This window comes from Mytilus galloprovincialis, chromosome 13 (assembly GCF_965363235.1).
Source record: "Mytilus galloprovincialis chromosome 13, xbMytGall1.hap1.1, whole genome shotgun sequence".
Taxonomy (NCBI): Eukaryota; Metazoa; Mollusca; class Bivalvia; order Mytilida; family Mytilidae; genus Mytilus; species Mytilus galloprovincialis.
The window spans coordinates 11,315,029-11,339,674 of record NC_134850.1 but is presented as its reverse complement, the minus strand read 5'-3'; the positions used below and the strand labels follow the sequence as shown (position 1 = coordinate 11,339,674).

Sequence of the window (24,646 nt, the reverse complement as noted above, 5' to 3'; positions counted from 1 at the left end):
TTTGAGGTGTTGGTTTTGTCTCATTTTTGAAGGTCGACTGATCAATGTACTGTGACCCTTAGCTTACTTTGAGGTATGTGTTTTGCCTCATTATTGGAAGTCGATCAATGTACTTTAACCATCAGCTTACTTTGAGGTATGGGTTTTGCCTCATTAGTGAAGGTCGATCAATGAACTGTGACCCTCAGCTTACTTTGGAGGTATGAGTTTTGTCTCATTATTGAAGGTCGACTGATCAATGTACTGTAACCCTTAGTTGTTAACACTTCTATATAAACAGATATAAATTACAAGTTATTTAATGTCTGGCTCCCACAACTCGACAATCTTGCGTATCCTTTGACACCGTTTATCAATTCCTGAGGATTTTAATATTGACCAAGTTAAAATTTAGCATTAATAAGGCACGATTTGTCTAAAATGAATGAAGTAATATTAGAGCATGCATAGATCCTTTGAACAAGTTTAATCTGAGTCAGTTTGGATAAAATGCACATAAATTATGCTATATCATTTTGAAACCCTAATGCCTAGTTTGGTTCCAATTGGCCCAGTGGTTTCAGAGAAACATATTTTTGTAAAAGTAAACGGACGCCGACGACTAAGAACGACGGACGCAAAGTAATGAGAAAAGCTCAATTGGAGGTACCAGTTTGGCTAAAAATTACAATCATGGATGCAAGATGATAACTGCATATAATGCAATTGGTATCGATGAGCTAAAATGTACATGAATGCATATCTAACAATATTTATTTAACAAAAACATGAACAAGTTGTGTTCCTTTACCTTTATAGTATTGTTTCCAGTTTGTTGTTAAATATGGATACCGTATTTTGCCATAATAACGATGTGCATTAAATGCTATGTATTCGCCTTCATACTTATATTCAACACCTAATGTTAGGGATCCTTTCGGTTTTGTAACACACCAAGCTCTTGCTATTGCAATAATGTCTCCCCATGGATTGAGGGCGTCGCCGTATCTACCGAGGCCAGAATGTTCAACTGAACTAAATGTAACAACCGCATCAAATTCTCCCAATGTGTTATTGAGATACCGCATGCGAAAATCAAGCGGAACGATGGTTTTTACTTTAGGATGCGTAGAAATTATTTTTCCATACTCCAAAGTCAGTATTTCACGTGCTCCTGCTTCTAACACGCATGCTTCAGCCCAAGGCCGTTCAGAACCTATAACAAGAACTCGGCCATCTTGAATTCCAGGTGCATGCTTTAACCCATCCCGCAAAGCATTTATTTCGGCAAGACCGTACGGACTGAAAAGTGTTTGCGCTTTTGCTTGTATGATGTTTTTCTCTATCATTTCTTCCGTCCAAATTGGTGTGAACGCTTTTTTGCCTAGATACTGTTCATCAAAATACCATTTCTTTATACCAACTCTACCATTCATAGTGTATTCATCCATAAGTTCTTTTGGAATTTCCTTTGGCGCATGTGCCAATCCATGTCCACTGTCTATGTATTCGTTTCTGAATAGAGCTTCACAATTAATATTTGCCGTAACATGGTCAAAGTAAGGACCTGATTCACCTCTTCTAGATGTGTTGCAAAGTTCACCACAATCATTTCGAATCAAATCTATTGGTTTCAAGGAACCACGGGTACCATCAGGATTAACTATAACAGTTGACCTTTGAATATTGTTGTTTATACACGTGGTTGATTCAGCTGTTTGTGTCATTCTGTTTATTACAAATAAGCTTAACAGCAGAATTTGTAACATGAACATTTTTGTCAGAAAACTTTTATTACATATTCTTGATAACGCTCTCAGCATGACTGCAATATCCAATGAATTAGTCAATTAGTAAACCTGCAATAAAAAATAATGACCTTTAATAAAATCATGAAGTACATGTTATGTTTATAACCTAAAACCTAGTTGTATCTTAAAATAATAAGCAAATTACTGTTTATGAAAAAACAAAAACAATCGTTTAATAATTACACTTTACACTGACGCTGTAGATGCTATAAATGACCTTTCATGCATAATACCCAATAGTAAGCCTGCAAGATACATGTATAATGATAAATGATTAGGAGGCATTGTTTATGACGTTTACACGCGAAATTCGTTGGATGTGTACTGATTGATACTTTTTAAAGTAGGTTGATATACATGATTCATTTAATAGCTATTATTAGCTCGACCTATCTTTCAGAAACTTCGAGTACTCTTGCATCGAAACTTTGTTTATATATTAGTCGGCTTGTTGTTGCCTTATGTGTAGATTTTGTTTGGTTGATCATTTTTGCTGTTTTTCTGTCTCCTATTATAATTTCGAGTTAAAAACACCATTTAAAAAAATTGTATTAGACCCTGTTCACACTAGCATTTTTTTTTATCGATCTAATTTGAATCGATCTAAATAAAACCAGTTAGCGTTCACATTATCTTAAATCATGTAACGATCTCTATCGGTCTAATATGAACCACTGCGTTCACACTACAATTAAAAACGCAATCGATCTAACCTTTTTGCCCGTAAAACTTTAAACACTGTGTAACAATAGAACTGATTTATCAAATTCATGTGCTGATACACTGATACACACACTTGGAAAAAACAATTGGATAAAGTTATTGTTTCTCTTGAATCACAATTTGAAATTTTGATACTGGTGTTATTGCAGTTTTCTTTAATTTTGAAAAAAATAACTGTAGCAACGAAGTTACAACACGACGCCGGAAATACTGCGGTTCCTGCAAAGAAAAAAAATCAACATAAGAAAAGAAGACACAGATTTCGCAAATCTATGCAATGGCAAAGATAACATGTTTTCAGTTTGTTTTAAAGGTCTTTTAACAGAGAAATATGGGTTAAACAACGAACCTCTGAGATAGTTTTGCCGCTATACATGCGCATACGTTATTTTCGATTCAATCGTACTAGTTTAAACCGATCTCTGCGTTCACATCTAAAGTAAGATCGATTTATTTTAGATCGATTCAAACTAAACTACCTCTTTTGGTGTTTTAGTTTAGACCGATTGAAGATCGATTCAATTCGTTCACATTAGCCCTTAAACCGATCTAAACTGAAAGTGAACCGGTCTAGTTTAAATCGATAAAAATGTCCTAGTGTGAACGGGGTCTTATTCATAATTCGTATTTTTTTTAACTCTTTTGCCGCTGTTAGATTTTCTCTATGTATAGCGGTTTTCTATTTTGTATCCATGTTGGCCATTTTGGTTGTTGTTTTGAAACTTGTATACAATGGCCTCATTTTAAGTTATAAATGTATATATTACACACGAAGAATTTGGGCTTCATTGCTATATAATAAATTCTCGCGTTATTGGTTATGTACAGGCACCTACATCAGTTTGACGACAGTTGTTCCTTTCATATTTATGTAATAAATTTAGACAGTCACATGAATAGAAAGTAAGTCAAGAGTATGGACAGTCATAAGAATGCACACAATAAGCGATACATTTTTTTTTCAATAATAAAATGATATACTAGTAACGTGACGGTACCCAAATTGCACCTATTTTGACAGTTTTTTCATCTACGTTTTTTTATGATAAAGACAAAAATGTTCATTTTGTGTTTATTTTGTAGCCGTATCCTTCTTTATTATAAAGGTACACCAATTTGATTTTTATTCCATATGGAATCATAGAAAAATTGGTCTATACTGACCTCCAAACCATCAATGATTCTGAAATGAGGAGTACCCAAATTGCATCCATGCTTAAATTCACATCGTCAAAAGTCTAATAACAGAGCTTTTGTTTAATTTCTTCAAATATTTTGAACAATTGGATATTAGTCCATGCTTACTCTTCATTATTTTTTAAATGGATACTTGTAACATATTGTATTTGCTCATTTTAAAAAGATGACGTTTTGATGACGTCGCATGGCGACGTTTCAGTACATTTTTCTTTTTCAGTAAATACTTCATCTGTTGATAAATACTGTGAACGTTTTGTGCATATCTAAATAGTTTTACCTATGTTTAAAGATGTGCCTAGTATCAAATCATAAAAATACAAATTGTTTAGTCTCTATGAAATCTTGTAAGATTGTCGCTGCTAGATTTGCTAAATAGGTGCAATTTGGGTACCGTTACGTTATACTTTATAGTCAAAATGAACCAGAATGACTCTATGAATTAAAAGCCAACGTCCTAACAAATATGTTAGAAACATTAAAATTTGATATAACTATGATTGCGTATATAGTCAAAGCTAGCTGCGGAACTGTAGCTTATTTTTTGACTATTTGCGGACCATGCCATCGTTTCACAAAGAATCGTACGACAATCTTAGATCGTACGTCGGTCGTAAGTCAAATCGTAAGTTTTTGACCGTTTCATAAACAATCGTAAGTAGAATTTTATCGCAAGTTTGATCGTAAACTTACGAGTATTAACAGACAGTCGTAAGTCAAATCGTAGTGATTTAACCTGTCGACAATTTGTAAAAATCAACAACATTACATTATCTTAAAGAAAAATAAGTGTCATTGGATCATTAGAATACATGTATTTATGTTATATTGTCCCAATCATAAGTAACTGAAAATTTAAATTCCTGAAATAATCGTATTTTCCAGTACATTTGACTTTTTTTCCTTTAACTTAACTTTCAATAGTCCAAATATTTGACCATAAAAACATAGAAGTGAGTACGCTAGCACAGCACTATATATGAATATGTTCTGTTCTGTTCTATGGGCGTTTTTCAATAAAAGCGTAACTTTCAGACCTAAAAAAAATGGAAAATCAACTTGTCTAAAATTTAATTTCAAAAGTTATTTTGAATACCTCTATAACAGACCTGTTTGTAAACAAAAAGTGCAATCTTAAATATTCTTTAAAATGATATTATTTTCATAATTTGTGTACTGTTTCGTAGGGGACTTTTGTTCCCTACGAAACTTCTTATAAACACACACATATTTTTTGCAATTTTAAATGTTTCCTATAGACATTCCAGTTTGTTTACTTTAAATACTAGAAAAATTTCATTTTTTTCTGAATTAGAAAATCATTTTTATCGATACAGATTAGACAGTACTTCACATATGAAGGTTCAACTCATGTTACGTAGTGGACATTTTGATGCGTTTCGTAGTGGACAAAACCGTTTCGTAGTGGACAAAAAGTTTCGTAGTTGACATCAACCCTATTATATGTTAATAAAAACATAATAAAAATTACACGAAACTAACCCTTGTTATTTGTTTTGCATGAATATAATTGAAAAAAGATTAAAAAAAGACTCCATGGTAGTGGTAGTGTCCACTACGAAACGTTTTTCTCCCATACTTGTTTCGTAGGGGACCGTTTCGTAAGGGACGTATTCGCATGCTTTATTTTTTCCCCACAATCCCTATATTGCAATAGTAACAAGACTGATTGTATTCATCAAAGCATTTATCAAGCTGTACACTGATATTTTTTTCATAATTTTAAAACCAGATACTGAAGGAGATTTGACCCGTTTCGTAGGGGACATTATCAAAAATACGGTATCACTCTGGTCCATTTGATGTGCTCAATTTTTCTTACCAACAATTTAATTGCCGTTATAAAAGCATCACTTCTTTTGTAAGACCCTAATGTTTATATCTCTTGCAAACAAAAATTACATTGATTTTATAAAACTGTTTATTGGCAAATTTTAATGACTTCATTTCGTAGTGGACAATTTGTGAGGGACACACCTTCTGAAATTAAAAAAACCTATATTGAAAGCTGTTTATTAGAATATGTTGGCTCTGAACATACTTTTGAATTATTAAAGAACTTATGTAAAGTAAAAACCCCATTAATTTCTTCATTTTTTTACGATATTTTAGACTATGAATGTTGAACAGGAGGTCTAGGGACATGCCATTTTGGTTGTTTTGGACCATTCAGGAGTCAATATCTTATCAATCCCTCTAAAAAATAAACTGTTTCTTTGCTTCAAAATGTTTAATCTAATTCAATGTACTGACTGCACAAAAAATTACTTGCAAAGATCAAACACATTTTTTTTAACGTGGCTAGGACAAGAAAATACGTTTTTATTGAAAAACGCCCCTATACGGAGCCCGGATAGGGAGAGAGAGGGATCGGTACGTCGTGTCACGGTGCTTGTACTAACTGTGTACTAAATATTCAGCAAAAAACGAAAATTATAAAAGCTTATTTGCTAGTTCTACAACATTTATCACTCATGTTTTACACGGACTTTATGAAGATAACAATAAATACATAGATATGTCAAGTCACTTAGATATTAAATTACAATCCTAGTTATGACCCCTTCCCTCACCCCCTTTTTCCCATCTATCAATGCATGTACTGCGGTTATACACTACAGCGGAGGACGATGTTCTTTATTGATAGACATTTTTGAATATATATTACAATTATTTTAAAACAAATAACAGTCCAAAAATTGAGAAAACAATCATTTATAAGTACATGAATGTATTGGTTTCAATGTAATTTACTAATTACACAGTTGTCATGCCCTCTATCAAGTTCGCGTATTTTTAGGTATAAAATGTATGCTTCAACCCCGTACTCAATACCTGCTTGGATTTTTCTAATATATGTAGGTTTGAAAACTATCTTAATTCACTTTGCCATTATGGGATTGTTTATGTCTATAGATTTACTTATCAAATTTCATTTTCAAATTAAGAAAATTGTAAGAATCCTAAATTTTCCAATCCTAAATATGTTTAATTAATTCATTTTTAATTTTATTTTTTTTAGGTGACGAGATTTTTATTGTTAAGTATTCAAGTGGATGGAAGGAAACATTAGAATTTCTATGATTTTTCAAGTTCCCACCTTGATGAAAGAAAATAAATTCAACTATCTTTCAAATACAAACAAAAAATCCTTCACTCCATTTCAGCTTCAGATAAATATACTCTCCTCGAAGTCAAGATCTTGTTGAAAGTTAGAATTTGGGATCTTAAAGTCATAATAAACGAGTGAAAAATAATGTTATTCCAACTCTTGATCTAATGCATACAAACGTCATAAACTTACTAGTCTTCTGTGCACGATTTTATCATTTTTTTCGCATAAATTTCGTATAATCGTCATTTTTTTTTCAATCGGTCAGTGTTGTTGTGAAAATATGGCAGGTAATTAAAGTTCGTGTTTTGAAGCCGAAGTTTAAATATAAACGATTGTCACCTGTTTGTCAACAATCAACAAAAAGCATGAATATTGAGCATGTATTTAACATGTACAATCAGATAATAGTTTATTTTAAGGACATTCATGCGTATTTTTTACGAGATGGGTCACACTGCATGAGGTCACTTTGCATACGGAAAATATGTCGGGGAATTGCTTCCTGGAAGGAAGCAAAGAAAATAAAGTAAACTTCTTTTAAATATGAACAAATTAAAGAATTTTCTTAAGAAAAAAGTATATGCACATAATTAAAACTATCCATTCAGTTATTAAAAAAAAAGCATATGCATTATTTTTTTTAATTTGAGGTTTCTTAAGACTTTTTAAGAAATGAGCCCGAGCGAAATTATTTTCTCTGTGTCAAAATATTACAATTTTTTATTGTATAGGCAGCGCACGGTAGGTTGTCTCTTGAGTATGCATCTCCACGTAAAAAATAGTGTGTTCATTGTATACAGAATTGCTGAAATATTTTGAAAACATTTCATTGCCCCCCCCCCCCCCCTCCCGATTACAAGTGCAAACTTTTGGGCAATCGTTTTTATATTATAATTTGAGCATTTTCGAATTATACGGATGCTAGCAGATACATGTGGTAAATATACTAAACTAGAAGAAAAATGTCAAAGATAGAGAAACGTGGCGTTAAACATCAGCAATAAATCAAAATCAATACTATATCATAAAGAATATCGACAATCTTTTGTGGAATACGAGATATATCCTTTGTTGTATTGAGAACTATTTCCTCATTATATTTGTCTCAAAATCTCATACATCTTCGCCATATATTAATTCTTTTAAAAAATGATAACTACGCATTTTGTCTCGGTCAAGGATTTTTATAGTAAGTAAATCTTTATATAAAGGTGGAGACCGTCAAAGGTTTTGTTCATACATGAAGAGTGTACTTTTTTTTACGGAGATTGAGATATATAACTTAAAAACAGATGTACAAATTAATGTTTAATATGCCTACCAAAATAATCCCCCCTCCCAAAAAAAAAAGAAAACACAACAAAAAAAAAAAAAAACAAAAAAAAAAAAACATTGCACACAGGCTGAGACATGACTCGTAAATGTTTGTTTTGTTATTTAGTTCATCCACACAAATGATGGAAGGGGGGGGCGGGATCGGAACTCCGGGATCGGGTATTTTTAAATACGGGATTTCGGAATTCATCTTTTCGGGATCCGGGAATTCTTTTTTCGAATTTCGGGATGGCGTGATTTATTTTAAATTACTTTAAATTCGGGACCTCTGGATTTCATTTTTTAAAGTCCGGGATTTCGAAATCAGGACCCCTCCTATTTTTTTAGTAGGTATATAGTAGTAGTATGACATCGAGATGATCGATATAATCTCGTTCTCGACCTTCAAGTTTTATGGGTGAAATAGAATTGAGAACAGTTCTATTCTATATTTGAGATGCTACTTTCAGGGTACAGTTTTTTTTTATTCGGTTAATTTTTACCCATATATTATATATAATTTTTATATAGAACAATTTCCTTTGAGGAGACAACCATACGAATCAATACTAGTAAGACAATTCTTTTAAGGATCCACTGAATGTTCTTTTATTAGGATAATATTCCATGTATAACTCTTTAAACCATAAACTATTTATACATGTATCTATTAAAAAGATGTGTGTTCTATTTTTAACATCGAAACTTTCAACAAAATTGCGGACGTGAAAGAAAACACCATTAGAAAAAAACAAACACGTCAGAATACAAAATGTAGCGATGGATTAATGATCGTGAAACATCATTTTTGTTTATTTTTCATTTGTTATAGTCTAAAAACTGTTGTATGAATATTAAATTATTGTTCCGACCGTAAAGAAGGTTAAAAATTTAAATGTATTATAGTTTAGTGTCATCCATATGACTGACTGACAGCAGCGGATAATTTATGACCAGTATTAATTTATGTGGTTCCTTTCCTTTTTGATACTTTGAAAATATTTTTAATTGTTCCGAATGGTGTGATAATTTTTTTAAATAGGGGATATCTAGTCTTACCGTACAAGACTAAGTTTAGTAATTAATGTCCCAAACTTGCCCCCATTCTGCTTATTTCCTGCTACACGATGTCTTTTCCCAGTGAATATAGGCTTTTTGTATGGACAGTTTTGACATACTACATATAGAATACAGGGGCGGATCCAGGAATTTGCAAAGTGGGAAGAAGTTTTTTTAATTCGCCGAGCGGAGCGAGGCGAACAAATTTTGGGACTTTTTTTGGCTAAAAAACATAAAATAAGTGTAAAATGCACATTTTAAACGGTTCTTGACGTGGGGCATGTATATTTAATAGTTGCTGTTAAGTGTAAGAGTTGGACATTTTTGATGTTGTATTCTCCCTAAACATAAATTGTCTATGATCATAAAATTATAGTATGGGTCAAAAGCTATGAACTGATATATTTGATGTGGGACTTGTCAGTAAAAAATTGACATGGACAATTCTCGCTTGTTGTATGTTAAGTTAGCATAAACTCACAGATTTCTTGTTGTAAACAAGATACACGCCGCTATTCGATGAATTTTACAATACGAGCGACACGAGTTAAAAAAGACAAACAAGCAATTTTTATACAAATGTTTGGTTGATATGTTTTACCCAACACAATTGAAAATTAACCAAAGGCTATTAATGAGTCTGAAACGACAACGAATTTGTGAATGACGGTCGACAAATGGAGACATAAAGGCCACACCAGCAGGCAGGTTGCAGTCTGATCTTGATAAAAGTATTCGATATATCAGTTCATGCAAACCCCCGTCCCGAAAAAAGTACGCCCGTTTTTTATTTATTATGTTCATTTAATGCTATATTATTCTGTTGGAAATTTTCGTTTCTATTAGCCAAAAAGTGGACAAGATTATTGTTTTCAATCTAAATACGGCCAGACTCTCAGATCTCAGACTGCCTCCTCAAACAATGGCTCGAACCTTGCACTTTAAATCTATCCAGAGCTTATACTGACTGGGGATAATTCTTCAGCTATGTTATTTTAAGATAGGCGCGGGCGTTTGGGGTTAAACATAATTTCGTAGGTAAATAATATTAATGTGGAACTTTTTTCATGAGATTATAATAGAGTATAACTTTTTTTGGTTGAATTGTGAAATAGAAGTCAATACGTTCTTGCTCACTTCTTTGTCGCTTTGAAGGTGTCATGATTTTTCATGCTCAGAATTGCAAATGTGTTCCTGTAATTTGAATTTCAAAATGACTGAGTGACGTTTTTTCGACAAACTGGTCAGCTCAACCATACCGAATCACTCTACTGTGATGCGACTGCCATATAAGTTAGAGGTTTAGCACTATAAAACCAGGTTCAATCCATCATTTTCTACATTTGAAAATGCCTGTACCAAGTCGGGAATATGACAGTTGTTGTCCATTCGTTTGATGTGTTTTATCATTTGAATTTGCCATTTGATTAGGGACTTTCTGTTTTGAACTTTCCTCGGAGTTCAGTATTTTGTAGTTTTACTTTTGAAATAATCAGTATATACTGGCGAAAAAAAAAATCTGTATATGAAAAGAAATGTCTCATAAAAATTAAATACACGGGAAATGGCAAAGTTTACGAAGTCTAGTCTAAGTCCAAGTAAAAAGGGGGGGCGTACGCCCTCATGCCCCCTCTGTATCCGCCACTACACGCAGTTACTGACAGCTTGTTCAAAGCCAATAACAAATAATAAAAAAATCAAGCATCTAAGACTAAATTCTTACCAAGATTTCTGTAAATCAGTGTTGATTGAGACCCACTGGAAAGAAATGCACCACTATTATTCTGTGTAACAGATTGTCATTGTTGCGTCAACCAGATTGATTTCTTGTTTTACTTCATTTGAATTTTAAAAGTGTAAGAAAAATTGATTTCTTGTCCAAAAATACCATGTGTTGCACTTATAAACCTTTCTTTTTGTTTTTAAAACATGCTAAATGTTTATATTTACATGATTGTGTAAATTTACATTCAAACATTAGATGAATTGCATTTATTTCAAACGTTCCAGAAAACATGCTCTTATTCGAATAAGCTGACAATAATTCAAGTGAAACAGGGATGGGGATATACAAAGTACTGTAAAAGAAAAGTTAGAGTATCTATACTAATAAACGAGAAGACCTAATTTTGTGTGTCGCTTCTCTTCCTTCTACAATGAATTAATCATCATGCCTCTGTGTTCTATATAGGTATAGTCGCATTTGTCATCTTTTCTTATGATTATTCAGTTTGTGTTATTTTGGGAGGAAAACGAAAATAAAGGTGTCAAACCACCAATTAAAAATCCCTATCTGTTCAACCGAATCTTGCAATTTTCACAGCTATCTAAATATTTTACCTTAAGTTTAACTTCAAGGAAACCAGGTATATCCTGAATTGTACATGTATCACCTTTCTACATGTCAATTTTCAACCAATGTTTAAAGTCTTATATGAAATTTCTGATCTTGAAAACACAGGTACTACCAAAATAACTCCCTGTTTTCTGGAAATCTTAAATTAGTATACTATGAACCGCATTAATCCTGAATTTTTAACGCAAACTCATAGACAAGTGAATTTTGTCTCAAAATGGTCTAAATATATTTCCCTTTCACCAGAAGTTTCATTTCTGCATATTTGTTGGTTAGTTTAAGTAAACAATGACATAAAAAGTACTATTTTGTGTCAGAGTTCAATATACTGTCGAGACCGCACTGTTTTTCCTCATCACAATTATGTAGAAATAGTGGTGAGCAACAGTGATCAACAGTTTTCACACTTGTTTTAACTGGTCGGCAGATATCCAAACTCAGACACCTGATTTTCGTTTTGAAGGTCGTCTTCATGACTGTTTTCATATTCATTTTCAAAATCCTGTAGCATTTCTTCAATTTTAGCAAACAATTTCATTCTCCTAGAAGATACATACTTTCCGTCAGATTTACCGTTGTCCCATTGAAAAGTCGCCGGTTGAAATTTTAACATTGCAAAATCTGGTCAAAGGGACGTAATTCGTACAAAACGTCGCAATATTTCGCGGAATCCGCTAGACGGCGTTCATTTACTGTTACTTGACCTTAATAAAGGAATCCAAAGAGCAAAATATATATATATAGGTCATCGTGCTTGTTTTCGAGATATGAGCCATTTCAATTTTAGCGGGAAAATATTTTCTCTTGACTTTTCATAGCTTTAAACAAGTTAAAGTTCTCAAAAACTGTTAAAAAGTAATTAAAATTTTATAAGACTTTAATTTACAGATTATCGGTTTATCATTATACATGTTAAAGAATTTCAAAAAGAAAAATGGGGGTCACCAGGCAATTTTTTTCAAGGCATTCAAATGGATAAAACCAGAGGATTCTGAAAATCTGACAAAAATCCAAAACCTGACAAGCCAGCTTCCTTAACAGCTGTATCATGATACGTGATATATCTGTAATTTTCCGAATTTTTGATCGATAGTGAACCGTTTCAGTATTTTTCTTTAATTTTTTTTTTCGTGTAGCCGTCCGTCTCAGTGTTATTCAGTTTTTGTACGAGAACACATATAACAATATTCAAATTTATGTAGGGGCTCAATTAAGCAGAGGAAGTTCCCTTTTTTTGGGGAATCTTTTATGATATCGGAAATTCGTTACCGGCTGAATCAGCTGTTGGATCGTTTTTGTTATTGTCTCCCGATCTTACGAGAGTATTATGTTCAATACGTTAGTAGATAAACACTCCCATTCGTTGTAGCAAGAACTTTCTATACTAAGTATATACTATTATAGAAAGTCCCTGGTTGTAGTTATATACAAAATTTACATGTCTGTTCAGCTTTCAATAATATTGAAATTCAAGGTCCTCGATAAAAAAAAATCTTGCGTTCTATGATCTTGCTTTACGATATTTATTTTTTAACTTACCAGTTTGATTTCTAACCAAAAAAAAATTTAAATACAGATACTAATTGTTTGCATAAAAATTGCTTCCAGGATCCAGCAATACTGATATTTCTTTAAGTAAGGAAATCGAAGGAAAACGGGTAATTTTTAGCCACTGATTTTATTGAGAAAAAAATCAGCGGTCACTTTATTAAATGTATTTAATGTTAATAATTATAGGTCAAAGTACGGCCTTCAAGACGGAGACTTGGCTCACCCCGAACAGCAATCTCAGCTTAAGTTGTTCTTGCTTAAAAATAGCTTCCAGGCTCAAATAATACTACGTCCACGTCCACTTGTATTTTAGTCCATCTGATGAATTTTAGTCCATCTGATGAGTTAAGCCTTTTTCAACTGATTTTTATAGTTCGTTCATATGTTGTTATGTTTGACACTGTCCCAGGTTAAAAAGGGGGGATCCCGCTATCATGCTTAAACCCGCCAAATGTATGTATGTGCCTGTCCCATGTCGGCCTGTAATTGTCGTTGCATATTTGTTTTTTGTTCAATTTTTACATAAATCAGATCGTTAGTTTTCTCGTTTGAAATGTTTTACATTGTCATTTTGGGGCCTTTTATAGATGACTATGCGGTATGGGCTTTGCTTATTGCTGAAGGACGTACGGTGACCTATAACTGTTAATTTCTTTGTTATTTTTGGTCTCTTATGGAGAGTTGTCTCATTGGCAATCACACCACATCTTTTATCTATTTTATGCTTTCCTAATGTCCTGATGACTATTTTTTGGATGATACAATAACAAATGCACCGCATAGCGTTATAAAATATGAAATAAAAATATGCATATACTTTTTACATTTCCATAATTGATTGTTGTTTTGCCAGTGGGTTTCTCCTTGACAAAAAAACAACCTAGACACGCACAAGTAACTTTCACAATGCTTAACACATTTTATACCTGTTCATAAATAACATTCAAAGATACTTATAATTTCTAGTAAAAAAGTCCCAATGAATGTAACTGTTTTTTTTTTGTATGACTTCATCATTCTTCAACAATAGCAAAAACAGACCGTGCATGAAAAAAACAACCTCCGCCAGTCAATTTTCTAATAAAATCAAAGCAAAAAATTTCTTAAAACTAGATTGGACACTTATCATGCTTACCTCACTAAACCTCATTACTATACTAACAAAAAAACTGATAATTATTTCAAAATACGATGGTATGAATGTTCTTCCTGGTTTTGAAAGAACGATTCTTTTTATAGACATGAACGCGGCTGTCAAAGAGAGCACCCCTTTTCCATTATTATCGTAAGTCTACGTTACGTTTACGTTACGTTTGCGATCACCTTTGTGAAACACTCGCAGGTAAAATCTTACGCTTAACGTAAGTTTAATCGTAAACGTAAGTCGTACGAATCTTTGTGAAACGATAGCCATGTCCGCAAATAGTCAAAAACTAACATAAGGACCAAAGAGCTACGGTTCCGCAGCTAAGTCTAAGCGAGATTCAAACCTTACACAATCTCTGATTAGTAAATGTAGTTCTATGCTCTAGACTATTGATGAAGCCACGACGCTTGACTATAATGTCATGTAAATATTTTGACGATCTTTGACTAGGGAACGGGCTGAAAATTGGTAAGTTGAAGTTATTTATTGAACGAATCAAGATTTTGAAAATGAAATGACGACAATTTAATTAATGACGTCAATTTCATTGCATGGTACAAAAAATGATGTCGACATTCTTATTTGGAAGAACAAACATGTTTGTATAATATCTACCGCTCTGTGCAACAAACCTACCTTTTAGAAAACTTTGATACTGTTTTTATCTTCAAGACTACCAGGATATAGATAGTATTAATGTTGATACGGTTGGCACGTTGGCACGTTGGAGTTAAAATCACATAGTAGGCTGACGTTAAAAATACACTGAACTGGAGACGATCAATAATTCCGTGTTTAGTAAACAACGTTTCTGTATTAAGTAATCTTTATTTATTTGCAAAACAAACAAAAACCAATTTTGGTTATGGCAAATACATAGACAAAACAAACAATGAAAACTCGACAAAATTACAATAGATATGATAAAAACAGTTAGAATCTACTGTACTATGGGTCTCCTTTCCTCAGTTTTAATAACTCTTTAATAAAAGAAACAACTGCCTTTACATCATTTGGTGTTGATGGATTTTGTATAATCACGAATTTATCATTAAAATAAAGTGTATTAAAATTTACATATTTTCTTATATATAACATTAATGGTGTAGTCGTGTGAAGTGTGTCTCATTGGGGTTAAAGCGTGACGCGGGATTGACGTTTTATTTAAGTTTTATAATAAAAACTGGCCATTTAGTTATAAAAAACATATGCATATTATTTTTTTAGTTTGAAGTTGCATATGACTTTTAGTTCATATAATCCTTTAATTCAGAAGCTGTTTACTCCGCTAACATGTTTAACCCCGCCACATTATGCATATATGTATGCCGCCTGTCAGGAGCCTATTCGGTGGTTGTCGTTTGTTTATATGTTACATATTTGTTTTTCGTTCATTTTTTTTATATATAAATAAGACCCGCGTTAGTTTTCTCGTTTGAATTGTTTTACATTTTCATTTCGGGGCCTTTAAATTAATAGCTGATTATGCGGTATGGGCTTTGCCCATTGTTGAAGGCCGTACACGGTGACCTATAGTTGTTAATGTCTGTGTCATTTTGGTCTCTTGTGGACAGTTGTCTCATTGGCAATCATACCACATCTTCTTTTTTATAATTAAAAAAAAACATAGAGAAAGATCTAATCGTCTTTGTTCAAATTGCTCACTTGGTAAAGTTGAAGATGAGCTTAATTTTTTTTTAAATGTCCTCTTTATGATATTCAAAGGGAAGTTTTTTTTTTCAATACATTTCTAACAATTGTGATAATTTTATAAATTTAAATAAATCTTCTAAAAGTTTGCAAGAAAATGTAACTGTTATGGAAAAACTGGGCCTGTTATATTTGTGACTGTTTTAATTAAGGAGATCAGGTATGAATATTGACACCAAGTCAAGTAAATGATTTGAGAATAAATGCATATATAATGTAATTTTATTCTTTTATTTACAATATATATGTTGTTTTTGGCTCTGATTATGACCAATGCTTATATACTAAACATATTTTTATATGTCGCTATTGTTGTTGTTACCAATTATGTAAATCAATTGTATCTGATTTTATGCCCTTTATGGACCCTGTAAACTGGGAAATAAAAATATTCTATTCTATTCTATTCCATAGTCAGATTGGCTGTTTCGATTGTGTTTTTTTTTTTTAATTTTTTTAATAAAACAAAGTATGATGCGCTCTAAGGTTTTTGATATCCACAATGATGCTGTGTAAGAATGTGACTTACTGATTTAGTCTTGTCACCGGCTTTGTACTTGTATGATCAACACAAAACGGGTTAAGTTATGACTTTTCGTTCAAAAGTATTGTTACTTTCTTTAAAAGTCCTCAGTTATGAAAAACCAGGGATTTTCCTTCCAAATATGCAAATTTCGAACCAAATTATCTCAAAAAGTAAGTCATGAAGGTACTTTTTTCTTTGCATATTTGAAAAGTACACATTGAAATTGACCTCCTATCAAAATTTTAAGAAAAAAATCAACGAGGGATCTCTACTTTATCGTATGTCCTTAAGCCAAACAAGTACAAAGTTGTAGAGCATTGAGGATCCGAAATTCAAAAAAAGTTGTGCCAAATACTTCTAAGGTAATCTATTCCTGCAAGGGATAAGAAAATCATATCACACCTTCTTATTATATATTACTATTTTTTTAAATTGTTGGCCTTCGCTGAATAGTTTCGGAAGCTGCGCATATAATACATTTTCAAGATCGTAAATGTCGAACAAAGATAGTCAATGCAGTAATCAATAATTTTCTTTGTTTTAGCATTGACTATTTACCGATGAATAACTTTGATGTTTTTTTAGCAATGTACTAGTTTATGTTTTAAATTTCGTATAAAGTTGAAGTGTTGTGTGGAATAAAGATTAATTATTACGGCCAAAAGACCGCTGATATATATTAGAATGCAAATGTAAATTGGACAGCAAATCAACGACAGACATTGTGTCTATTGTGCAAGACCGTTTATGCATGATACAGTCTGAACCTGGTTTTGCTTATTCTGTTGTTTGTTTGCGGTCTAGTTTACACCAACCAAATCTATATTCAAAAGATGAAACAACAGTCTCAAGCACTTCTTTACAAAACTAAATATTGAGTAATACGAAGGTACATGTATATGGCGCCAGTAAATAATTTTGTGCCCGCCACATATCTGTCATATTTGTTTTCTTTGTTGAATTGTTTAACATTTTTATTCTGAAATGGTACACCGAGTCATTTAGCTTTACTTCAATATTTTATTGCAAAAAATATTTATATATACAAGTAATGAACTATATATAGTATTAAATAGCACCAATATTTTCTACGTTTGTGCTAAACTTACACGCAGCGTAACACTCAACGTTATGGTATTTCAGGTTAAGACGTTTTATTTAACCAATGTTTCACTGTAGATTAAACAATGTACTTTAACACTACAAGAACAGAATAAAACAGAACAAGTAGTGTTTGAGCGCGGCTACTATTTCCACCAGCTATCTGAGGTCCATTACAAAAATCTGTTTCACACACAGTAACGCAAGCTACTCTCTTGGAAAAGGCGTCGTAGATACATGATGTGTGGTTACGTGCAGGGTCTAAATCTAAAAACTTCGGGTCATAAAATGAATAGTTGTTAGCACTGTTGTGACAATCTCGTATATATGCGTGGACTTTTCCTGAAATAGAAATGTAAATAATGTGGAAGCAGACAACAGGATTCTATAAAATAAGATAACTTAAGAACTACCAGCCATTTATAGAGGTGGCAATACCTTTTTGTGTTAACCTGTTATGGCCCTTTTCAAGGTGTTGTTAACTGTTATCTGAGATCAATTTAAGCTGTTTTCAACCCTGTTTGTTAACTGATTTTATAGTTGTAGTTACTGAGAGAAAAAAGTTTAAGAAGCTTATATTGTGCATCAATGTAAAAAGGCTTAACTGGGATCTGGTGTCATAACTGCTCGTGGTGTCAAATTATTTATTTATGCATCATTGTCATTTTGCTTAGACATAAGTGTATTTTGTTACCTTTTTCTGGAATCGGACTCGAACTTCTTATAAAAAGAGTTTTACTGTGCGTATATCTGTGTGTTTCTTTATTGTATGGGGAGGGTTGAAATCTTAAAACATGTTTAACCCGTCCCAAGTCAGGAGCCTCTAACTTTTGTACTAAGTGGGTTTTTTTTAGCTTTAGTTAATTTATATGTTTTGGAGTTATATAAGTATTATGTCAATTTGCTCTAAACTAGTACAGATTTGTTTTTAAGGATCAGATGAGGCTCACCTCCGGGTGTAAGATTTCTCGCTGCGTTGAAGACACAATGCGATTGGTATCCTTCGGCTGTTATCTGCTCTGCGGCCAGGTTGTTGTGTCTTTGAAATATTCCCCATATTCTTTCTCAATTTTATTGGTAAACTTATGATTGTAAGACTAACTGTTGCAATGCTTTAAAAATACAAAATATATTTTCGAATTTTCGTTATTGTATCTTTTTTACCAATCTCTTTTTAAATATGAACTGAGTTAATACACTATCTTGTTCTTCTATCCTCTCGATGACACACCTATCAGAGTAAATACACTACTTTGTTCTTCTATCCTCTCAATGAAACACCTTTCATAGTAAATACACTGCCTCGTTCTTTTATCCTCTCAATGACACACCTATCATAGTAAATACACTGCCTTGTTCTTCTATCCTCTCAATGACACACCTTTCATAGTAAATACATTATCTTGTTCTTCTATCCTCCCAAGGACACATCTATCATAGTAAATACACTACCTTGTTCTTCTATCCTCTCAATGACACATCTATCAGAGTAAATACACTAACTTGTTCTTCTATCCTCTCAATGACACATCTATCATAGTAAATACACTACCTTGTTCTTCTATCCTCTCAATGAAACACCTGTCATAGTAAATACACTACCTTGTTCTTCTATCCTCTCAATGACACATCTATCATAGTTTGAGTTCTGACAATTCTTAAGATATTGGTATTTTTTCGTATTTGTGTCTTTATCAGTTGTTGGCTGATCTTGTTTCTCTGTCGAGTTTGTTTTATTGAACTCAATGTACTCTGCCTCCATGGCAGCTGTGTCTGTTATACACGGACCTGTGGCAGAACTATCACCACATTGGTAGCACCATAATGTATCTACAATAACATTAGTACAATTTAAGAATTATTTATGAATACAAAAAATAAAGAGCTGTGGTATGTGAGCCTATGAGACAACTATATATATGCATTTGGCTGTTGTCTGCTATATGGTCGGGTTGGTGTCGCTTTGACACGTTCTCCGTTTCTATTCTCAATTTTATGATCTACCAATTTTCAAATGAAGTGTATGTAAGCAATAATAGACACCGTTCGGCCTTCAACAATGACACAAACCAATACCGTTTAATCGGCTGTAAGAAGTACCGACATGAAACATATGATTACTTCTACAATAATTCAAATAGCTTCAATTAAAAGTCGCCAGACTATTCCCTACATATTGTCTTCAAGTATTGCTAATAATTTTTGCTATCTATCTTTATAATTTTTAAGATATAAGGTTTTGACTCAAAAATTTTGAAAAATCGTCATTAATGGGCAGTAACTCTTATAAGGAGTCGCCTGTAAGTTTCGAAAATCCATATTTATTTGTAGAAGTTATTTCAAGTTTTCAAGATAATAGGTAGAAATGAAAATAATGATAAATTTGTATTTTAAGGGTGATAACTCCTATGAGAAGTCGTCTGACAGTATTGACGCATATTCATAGAGCTGATAATTTATAACACATGTCCATGTATTTGTAACAGATTTTGAAATGATAGACCAAACTTGCCTTTTGCTTGTATTTTCTATTGGTAGCCACATTTTAAGCTAAGAGTGGTTAAATTTGTCCTAGTAGTTTCAGAGGAGAAGAATTTTGTAAAATTTAACAAACGGCGACGGACAACAAGTAACAAAAAACTCACTCGGCCCTTTGGGTAAGGTGACCTAAAAACGAGCTGATATATATACATAGGTAAAATGTTACTTATTTATGAAAAACAAGTTTTGTTAATATAAAGAGGAATAACAACAAAAAACTGGACAGTAAAAAATACCAATATAAAAAAGAAGATGTGGTATGATTGCCAATGAGACAACTGTCCACAAGAGACCAAAATGACACAGAAACTAACAATTATAAGTCACAAGTTAGTCATAAAAATCGAATTCCTCCGAAAATAGGACAACAAAAGACAAGAAATATCATTCAACACACGAGGGTTTTGAAAAGGGTCCAAAAGGGGAGCGGGGTCCTTTATTTCTTTTTTTCATGATTCTTTATGCCTTTTTTTGTCTAAGATTCTATTTACTTTTGCTCATAAATCTCTATTTTGTTTTTCAAAACACCCCGATATTTTCTATAATTCTAAGTTTTTTAAGGCCTATATTTCCCTATTCATTATATTAAGGGGCCTATTTTTTCTCTATTCTTTATATTTTGGGGTTCTTTTTCTGTATTTTCCCCCTTTATTCTGTCCTTTTTACCTTGTTTAAGTTCTGTAGACCACATCTAGACCCTAATACATGATTCAGATAGTCCACCAAGGTGCTGCATGGTCAGAAATTGGTTGGGTAATAAATGGTTTGCACTAACCTCGTCCTTAACCTCCTGATATAAGATATCTGTACAGTACAGAAAAAAACTAGAGGACAAACTACTTAAAGAACGGCAAAAAAGTGGAACCACAAACGGTCCATATGTATAAAAAAAATGTGAAACTTATACCTCATCAGTCTTATAATATTACTTTCAAGTATCCTAGTGTCGACTAACTCCTGTCGTGTACAATGAACTTACATTCTGTATGTATGTGCCTTTCACGAGTCAGTAGCCTGTAATTGATGCCGTGTACAATGAACTTACATTATGTATGTTTGTGCCTTTCACGAGTCAGTAGTCTGTAATTCCTGTCGTGTACAATGAACTTACATTCTGTATGTATGTACCTTGACGAGCCAGTAGCCTGTAATTCCTGTCGTGTACAATGAACTTACATTTTGTATGTATGTGCCTTTCACGAGTCAGTAGTCTGTAATTCCTGTCGTGTACAATGAACTTACATTTTGTATGTTTGTGCCTTGACGAGCCAGTAGCCTGTAATTCCTGTCGTGTATAAAGAACTTACATTCTGTATGTATGTGCCTTTCACGAGTCAGTAGCCTGTAATTGATGCCGTGTACAATGAACTTACATTACGTATGTTTGTGCCTTTCACGAGTCAGTAGTCTGTAATTCCTGTCGTGTACAATGAACTTACATTTTGTATGTATGTGCCTTTCACGAGTCAGTAGCCTGTAATTGATGCCGTGTACAATGAACTTACATTACGTATGTTTGTGCCTTTCACGAGTCAGTAGTCTGTAATTCCTGTCGTGTACAATGAACTTACATTTTGTATGTATGTGCCTTGACGAGCCAGTAGCCTGTAATTCCTGTCGTGTACAAAGAACTTACATTCTGTATGTATGTGCCTTTCACGAGTCAGTAGTCTACAGTTCCTGTCGTGTACAATGAACTTACATTTAGTATACATGTATTTGCTTTTCACGAGTCAAACGTCTGTAATTTCTGTCGTGAACAATGAACTTACATTCTGTATGTATATGCCTTTCACGATTCAGTAGTCTGTATTTTTATTTCTATTGTGTACAATGAACTTACATTTTGTATGTATGTGCTTTTCACGAGTCAGTAGTCTGTATTTTTATTTTTGTCGTGTACAATGAACTTACATTCTGTATGTATGTGCCTTTCACGAGTCAGTAGTCTGTAATTCATGTCGTGTACAATGAACTTACATTCTGTATGGATGTGCCTTGACGAGCCAGTAGCCTGTAATTCCTGTCGTGTACAAAGAACTTACATTCTGTATGTATGTGCCTTGCACGAGTCAGTAGACTGTAATTCCTGTCTTGTACAATGAACTTACATTTTGTATACATATATGTGCTTTTTACGCGCCAGTAGTCTGTAATTTTTGTCGTGAACAATGAACTTACATTCTGTGTGTATGTGCCTTTCACGAGTCAGTAGTCTGTATTTTTAATTTTGTCGTGTACAATGAACTTACATTCTGTATGTATGTGCCTTTCACGAGTCAGTAGTCTGTAATTCATGTCGTGTACAATGAACTTACATTCTGTATGTATGTGCCTTAATTAGCCAGTAGCCTGTAATTCCTGTCATGTATTATGAACTTACATTCTTCTGTATGCATGTGCCTTTCACGAGTCAGTAGTCTGTAATTCATGTCGTGCCCAATGAACTTACATACTGTATGGATGTGCCTTTCATGAATCAGTAGCTTGTAATTCTAGTCGTGTATAATGAACTTACATTCTGTATGTATGTGCCTTTCACGAGTCAGTAGTCTGTAATTCAGCTGTTGTCGTTTGTTGCTGTGTTACATAATTGTGTTTTGTACATTTTTTTGTACATTAACTAGGCTGTATGTTTTCTCGTTTAAATTGTTTTACACTTGTGATTTCGGTGTCATTTATAGCTTGCTATGCTGTTTGGTCTTTGCTCATTGTGGAAGGTCATACGGTTACCTATAATCGTTAATTTCCGTTTCATTTGGTCTATTGTGAAGAGTTGTCTCATTGGCAATCATACCACATCTTCATTTCTATATTGACTTATATTTGAACAAACATTTTTAACCAGTATGGTTAATTTTTGTAAATAGTTCTAATTATAACGCTGAACATTATTAAACCTTCATGTCTTTTAAAGGGAAAAAACGACATTCTTTAAAAATACTATGCTATTTATTTCAAACTGTAAGATAAAAATCAAACCGATATATTCAATTAGATTAGGTAGATAACAATTCGTGAGACTGACATTTACGTAATTATGCTATAGTTGTATTTATAAAAAAAAAACGTTGATTCAATACTCATCATGAAGATTTTATTTATTAAAGATGTCCACCACCTCCCCCCTCCCTTTTCCCTCCAAAAAATAACACAAAATCAAAGAAAAACGAAAAATGAAAACAAACAAATAAACAAATGAACAACCGTTATTCATTAAACAGTAACAAAATGCTCAAAAGACGTCCTTCATGCTACATGTCCTTCCTTGACGACGGCGCCATTTTGTCGACTGGCCTATTCTCCATCATAGAGTTTTACATGAAATACTCCGAGAGAAATAAGTATCCCTGTTTTTTTTGTTTTTTTTAGTTTTCGCAATATTCCCATAACGTAAGCATGGCAAGACGATTTGAATCTGCTTGTCTAAGGTCAGACGTTAGGAAATGAAAATTTACCCACATTAGAATTCAACTGCAGAATACTAGTATATATCATTATCTGTTTAACAAACCTGAATGATATACCAATCCTATGAAAATAAGGGAAAAAATCCACAACCGACAAAAGACCACCATTGTTTCCCTTCCTTCTAGATTAAGGTATGGGTGATCGATTTAAACAAAAATAAATAAGAGAGATACGAATGTTTATATAAAGATATCGCCTGTTTACCTTTTATTGCACTTACAAGTTTGTTACATGTAGATATTGAATTTTCGATTGGTTAATGTTGTAATAAAAATATAAATTTCTCTCCTCATGTATGTTCATTCTTTATACGACATTGTGACGAACTTGTGATCTGACGTACCAAGATGTACATGTATATATACAATATATATGATGTATTCGGATTTTATATGTACATGTAAATACAGTTATTCGTGTATACATTATTATCTTTAACTGTCCTCAATGTGTACGCTTTAAATCTTTTTAGACGGTTTCAATTTCTTTGTATGTTTTCTACGGTGGCAGAATGCGGCCATGAAAGAAAAAAAAATATGTTGTTCCCTCAAGATACTATGTCGTTCCCTCAAGATGCTATGTCTTTCCCACAAGATAGTTATCTCGTTCCCTCAAGATACTATGTCGTTCCCTCAAGATAGTTATCTCGTTCCCTCAAGATAGTTATCTCGTTCCCTCAAGATACTATGTCGTTCCCTCAAGATATTTATCTCGTTCCCTCAAGTTATTATCTCGTTCCCTCAAGATATTATGTCGTTCCCTCAAGATGTTATGTTGTTCCCTCAAGATACTATGTCGTTCTCTCAAGATGATATTTCGTTCCCACAAGATAGTTATCTCGTTCCCTCAAGATACTATGTCGTTCCCTCAAGATAGTTATCTCGTTCCCTCAAGATACTATGTCGTTCCCTCAAGATAGTTATCTCGTTCCCTCAACATAGCAATACAATTATATTGATTTATTCTTTATTTCCAACTTCGAAACGGTGGAGTAAAGACGTGGAGTTACTTCCAATTCACTTTT

At 33.0% G+C, this 24,646-nt stretch overlaps 2 long non-coding RNA genes across 2 annotated transcripts; both read right to left on the bottom strand.

The window, feature by feature from the left end:
* Positions 1-738: 738 nt before the first annotated feature.
* LOC143057132 (uncharacterized) lies at positions 739-15,003 on the bottom strand. Its single transcript, XR_012972645.1, has 2 exons — positions 14,910-15,003; positions 739-1,838 (listed from the first exon to the last, which is right to left on the bottom strand). It is a non-coding gene; the product is annotated as an uncharacterized LOC143057132 (long non-coding RNA).
* A 2,512-nt stretch (positions 15,004-17,515) lies between these two features.
* LOC143055984 (uncharacterized) lies at positions 17,516-23,798 on the bottom strand. Its single transcript, XR_012972192.1, has 3 exons — positions 23,666-23,798; positions 19,213-19,440; positions 17,516-17,952 (listed from the first exon to the last, which is right to left on the bottom strand). It is a non-coding gene; the product is annotated as an uncharacterized LOC143055984 (long non-coding RNA).
* Between the last annotated feature and the right edge of the window lie 848 nt (positions 23,799-24,646).